This window comes from Rousettus aegyptiacus, unplaced genomic scaffold, assembly GCF_014176215.1.
Source record: "Rousettus aegyptiacus isolate mRouAeg1 unplaced genomic scaffold, mRouAeg1.p scaffold_m13_p_7, whole genome shotgun sequence".
Lineage (NCBI taxonomy): Eukaryota > Metazoa > Chordata > Mammalia > Chiroptera > Pteropodidae > Rousettus > Rousettus aegyptiacus.
In genome coordinates this window covers 81,702,798-81,708,797 of record NW_023416310.1, presented here as the reverse complement: position 1 = coordinate 81,708,797, position 6,000 = coordinate 81,702,798, and the positions used below count along the sequence as shown (strand labels likewise).

At 36.1% G+C, this 6,000-nt stretch overlaps 1 long non-coding RNA gene across 2 annotated transcripts in view; it reads right to left on the bottom strand.

Moving 5' to 3' along the window:
• Positions 1-2,586: 2,586 nt before the first annotated feature.
• Positions 2,587-6,000, bottom strand: part of LOC107521912 — a 75,764-nt gene continuing 72,350 nt past the window's right edge. For both annotated transcript variants that reach the window (XR_001599684.2, XR_004951882.1), the window contains exon 4: positions 2,587-2,687. This is a non-coding gene — a long non-coding RNA (uncharacterized LOC107521912). The remainder of the gene's footprint in view (positions 2,688-6,000) is intronic.

Genomic DNA, 6,000 nt, shown 5'->3' with positions numbered 1-6,000 from the left:
TCCCTTGAGATGCCCCATGAATTAATGGCTCAGTGATCAAATAACTTTTGAAGATGCTGCATACCATGTCTTCTTTTGGAAATATGCAAAACAGATAAACACGGTGTCTCTGAAGGCAAGTGGAGAAAAGAGATATTTATTCCTTGTACTCACACTTATTTTGGGTACACTGTGAAAAATTATTTTTCCAAAACACCAGTAATACTCTACCATAAGGATTTTGCTGAATACCTTTTGAGACATAAGTCTGAAAGTCATTTTATCTAGTCATCTTACTTTGGAGGAGATAGTCCTAGAAGTATGCTATGTATGGGAGCAGGAGAAAGGGCATGGAGATGGGACGCATATCATGTACCATGTACTAAGAACATAATTTTAGGGACAGCAAGGCATGTCTCTGAGCCTCAGTTCACTCCTCTGCAGAATGTGGTTAATAACCCCTTTTTACCAGTATTGGCGTTAGGGCCACTGAAATAATTTATATAAAACTCTCAGCACATTATCTAGCACATAGGGGACAATTTGTATTGTTATTACAAAACTTAAATTGGAAGTTTTAAAAATTAAATTTTTTAATGATTGATAATGACCAAGTGTAAGTCCTACCATGTAACAGGTGGTTAATAAACAGTAATAAGTTAGGTTACTTTTCCTTCATTGGTAAAAGCAAATTTGACCTAATAGGATAGAGTCCAATCCCATTACTAGACTGTGAACTCAGGGAGGATAGGGGCTGTGTCTGCCTCTGATCAGCATATTCCTACCGGCAGAGCACCTAAAACATAACACATACTATGTTTTTCTATATTATTGAGTAAATGTCCTTTTATTTTTATTGCCTTCATAGAACACATCATCAAAATTCTCCATTTTTTACTCTATAGAAATGTCAACAAAGTAAAATATTTTAAAAGCTCATTTCCTAAAATTTACTACATTACTCAGCTAGGTCCCAAATATATTTATCAATCTGAACTTCCAATGAGTAACAAAAGCCAAATAAATGAGAACATCTTGTTTCTGACTGAGTTAAGTATACACATATTGGCCTCTCAACAAAGGTGCAGATTGAAATCTGATTCTGAAACATTTGAGGACTTAAGCAATTTCCCACACTTAAATCCATATATACCAAGTTGCTATTGACTATGGGGGCAGAATGGCCTAACCAATTTCACAGAATTACTTTTTGTATATGGACTACAACCACAGAGAGAACAGCAGATCGATCAAAGATGCTGGCTTCTAGGGCCAGGAGAAAACTGCTGGGACAATAGATTCATGTCAAAATGTAAATAAATGGATGGATGGATGGATGGATGGATGGCTAAATCCATGTGTAAAATCCAGAATATCTGTTTGATAGTTTACAGTTTGCAAAAGGCCAAATTTATTTCTCCACATTTGGTGTCTTAAATATTCTTGCGAAGATGGTAATAGCAGTGATGGTTCTTACTTTAATAGTTATCAGAACTCTCTTAACCTTGCTTTCCTTATCATTTTTTCAAGTATCTAATATGGAATGATTTTTTTTCCAGAGAAAAATATCTAGTAACTTCTGCTTTTTAAAAGATAGTTCAACGCTTTCACAATGGTCTCAAAAAAATGCTACAAATTGTTAGTTCAGTCTGTCAGACTCCTGTCTGAGACCATCTGTGAAAGTCAGGTTAGGTTATATTGTGCTACAGTAATAAACGATCTCAAAATATTAGTGTCCTAACATAGCAAATTTTTATTTTTTTATTTACATGAAGTTTGCCACAGAGCTATTAAACCTCCAGGTCAACTGTCCTCCAAAGAGTAACCTACATGCAGGCTGCTCGCTTCGGAGGCTTTGCCAAGACAATTCAAGGTGTCCTCATCTATCCCAGCAGGGGAAGAAGGACTGGGAAATTGTGCATGGGCTTTAATTCCCTCAGCCCAAACGTGACATTATTCACAGAGCTTACCCAGTTGAAAGGGAAGTGGGATATGTATGTGAGTAAATGGACATTTGAGGGGTACCACTGTCCCTTCCTCACCTCCGTACGTGTTCATACCACTCTCCAGCCTGCTCTGAGCTCTGTTTCATAGTTCCTGTAATGAGCCATGCTCCTTCCTCCCATAGGGTATCTGCACACTCTTTACCTGTGTGCGAAACATTCTTTCCTATCGTATTCCCTTTTCCTCTTCTCCAATCCTTTTTCATAGTTGATTTTAATTTTCTTGCAATCTAGCTAAGCATTGGTTTCTCGTGGAACTCCTCTCCAAATTACTCCCTCCCACAAATATCATTATAGAAACATTCCTGTTGGAAGACTTATTACACTTTGCAAATTTGTGTTCCTCAGTGTGACTATTTGACTAAGGCTTGCCTTTCGCCCTAGACTGACGACCGCAAGAGACCATGAACTATATTGACTTTGAGCAGCTTTATATCCCCAGCACCTAGAAAAATACTTGGCGCGCAATATGAATTTAATAAATATTTGTTGTATGATTAAACGATGAAGAATTCAATGTTCAGAGAGATTATGCAACATGACTAAAGGCACAACTAATCAACGACAAAGCCGAGACTCATACCTGGGCATTCCAACTCTAAACCCCATTCCTTTTGCACGGCTCCTCAGTACACTAAATTTGGAAATTGGCAGATCCTTGGAAGGAGGGCATTGGTGATATTGCACAGAGACACAGAGACTTTACTGTCAGAAAGAAAAAAAAAGAGACATATTTTTACCATCTGCTTTCAAAGAACCAACAATCCCTTGAGTCTGAATATCTTTGGGTGTAGAAGTTAATTACAAAGTAACCTCTGTCAACTTATAAAACAAAGCTACCGTTAATGTCAGCCTAAAGAGCTTTCAAAGTTTGAAGACAAAGCAAGGGTTTGCTTTGTGGCTTCTTTCTATTGTCCCTCCACATTTATTTTCAGACTGTGGGACAAATTGCGTTGTCTTATAATGAGTCATGCTTTCTAAAAACAGAACTCTGTTTGCATGAACAGTAGTTATCGTTCTAGCTTGAGAGTCAGTAAGGCTGAAAACCAGCCTCAAATGAGTGAATAGTTTTTTTCTGCTTCTATGGATCGCCTGAAATGAGATGAAATTTCACTATGAGCTAGTTAGTTAAAAGGCACTACTTTCTAAAAATAGATGCATACTCATTGGAAAAAGCAGTTAAACATATTTTAAAAGTACAAGGAATCAACCAAATTTCATTTGAAATCCTGCCTTCCACATACCATGATCACAATTAACATGTGGGCAGATGTCTTCCAGACAGCTGTCTCTCAATAACCTCTATCTTTAAGACATTGGATGTTTTCAGATGCACAACCACACGTTTAATTGTGCAGGGCTGAAGTGAAGAGCCTTGGGTTTGAATACTAACTCTGCCACTTACTGACTGTGTGACCTTGGGCAATTACTTGACTTCTTTAACTTTTAATTTCTTCATTTGTAAAACTGTGGCAGTATTTACTTTGTAGGTTATATAAATTAGTTATATAAAGTACCAACAACAATGCTAGGCACACCTAGGCATCTAAAGGGGGAAAAAAAAAAAAGCAATTCCATTTTCCCAGTGGAATAAAAATATTGATGATCTGAAACAAAGCGTGGTGCACACAACAAATAGGAAAGTGAACGGTGCAGGTCACAGACATCCCACAGAGCAATTGCAAGGCCAATGCCTTCAGCTTCTTTTCGGTCAGGAATAATGAGTGCTGAGCCTGAAGTGGCTTTTAGATAATTCAGAGAGTTTGGTTTACTGAAATTATCTAAAAAGTGATTCTCTGCAAAAATAAATTTTCTGTATGATGTGAAAACAGAACTATCATTTATTGAGCAAACATGAGTCAAGGGATTATCGTGGGTCCTTTACATTCATCATTTTATTGACTCCTCTCAACAACGTTATGAGGCCGTTGCCATTACTAGGAGCAATTTGCAGATTAGAAAACTTAATCCTACAAGTTTTGGTGATTTGCCCAGTGATTTACATTTAATCACAGAGGGCCTCAGATATGATCCTAGATTTGGCTGATTCCAAATCTGAAGACCTAAATCACTTGGCAGTAGTGTCTTGCCAGGCATTAGAACATCTGCATTTATTATTATTATTTTTTAATGCTATAAGAGAACAGTTACAATTTCAAAGCAAAATATAATGTCTACTGCATAAACAATGAACTTAAGAAAATAGTGACAATCATATTACATATCTAAATTGTATAATTTACTCTTTCAAAGGTCACATGATTCTCGCAACAGTTTTGAAATCTGGAGCACAGACAATATAATCCCTGGTTTACTTATAGAAGAGGTCAGACTACAGATTCGCTTAGTGTTAGAAGAAAAATCCAGGCTTTGCTTACTTGAAATTCAGTGTTCTCTTCATAACACTCCTCTTTCTCCTGGGAAGAATCTTAGAATATTTTAAAACTCTTTAAAATGAATATCCCGGAGCAAAAAAATTGCAAAATATTTAAAAAATTTTTACACATTAGCTGAAGGAAGTCTCTGGTTTGAGACAATACCATGTGTGCCCCAAACAGCTCTGCCTGGGGAGTTACAGGGGAAGATGCTTAATGAGATTTATGACATGACTTCTCTGTCTTGGTTGCAGCCTTCCTGGATGAAGAAGAGCTTTTCCTACGAACTCTGTGTGATCTATATTTGAGGTTATTAGAGACTATTTTTGTGAGAAATCAAAATGATGGCCTTCATCACAATGAATGATATTTGACTTTAGAAAGAAAATGTAATTAACTGACTCACAGTACAATCACTCTAAATTAATCAAGACTAGACAGACATTAATTCAGAAGGGGGAAAATCCGTCAAGAACAAACCAAGTTAAACACTGTAGAATCATTAATATCCATTTCACAAGACTGAATGCCATTAGCTCCAGTCAGCCAACTGCCTGGCACAATCACTTTCTCTTCTCTTTGCCACTGGTCCATGGAAAAACATGGCTTACTGAATTTGTTTCCAACAACTTAATTTACTTCTCATTAAGGGGCTGTGTGGATGGCATAATGGATTGATGTTTAAATGAGAATTTATTAAAATAAAAAAAGTTTTTATTAAATATATTTAACCTTACTATAGACTTCTATTTTGATCAGAACTTGTGCTTCTTTTTGTCTTAAACTTTTATGCCTTGTTTGATTTACTGAAAGAAATACTGAGAGCTGACTACAGCATTCCACTAGCGAAGCAACTTATTCCACTATGCTTTATGGAGTGATCAGTGTACTTAAAAAGAAATCCTGGAACAGAATGCACATCCTTCCATCTTTCAAGCATATGTCATGAGGAAGTCACTTTACCTCTCTGAGTCTCGGTTCTTCCATCTGTAACATCTGGTGACTATCTATACACCAGAAAGTTGTGAGGTAAATGGCAAAATGTATATAAGTGTCTTGTAAACGCTAAAGTAATATCCTAAAAAAGTTTTGAGACAGAGAACCATAGATTCAAATCTTGGTTCCTGCAGCATAGTAGTTGTGTGGTGTTGGGTAAACTGCATACCTCTTGGAGTTGAAGATATGTAAACTATAAAAAAATAAGAATAATTCCTTGTAAGATCGTTATGTAAAATAGCAATAAAGAGCCAAATATAATATATAGTTGGCACTCAATAAAAAAATAAGCATTATTTTTGTTGTTGGTATTATTATTATTACTAAGTTATTATTATATTTACTAAGTTGATACACTTTCCTAAGCCCAACATTATGATACTCTTAGACAGCAATGGGATAATCATAATGGAAAGTATAAACTATAATACAAGAAATTCTGGGCAGAAACCAAGAAAAAACAAAACCAGGTTGAGAGAGATGAACATTTTCTGCTAAATACGTGATTATTTGCAATGCATCCATTCATATATCAGAAAATTTTTATGGAGTATTCACTGTTAGACATGCAAAAAAATGGTAGACATAATCCTTGCTGTCGAGGAGCTCAATATTTAGACAGACAGACAAACGGGAAGATAGACAGA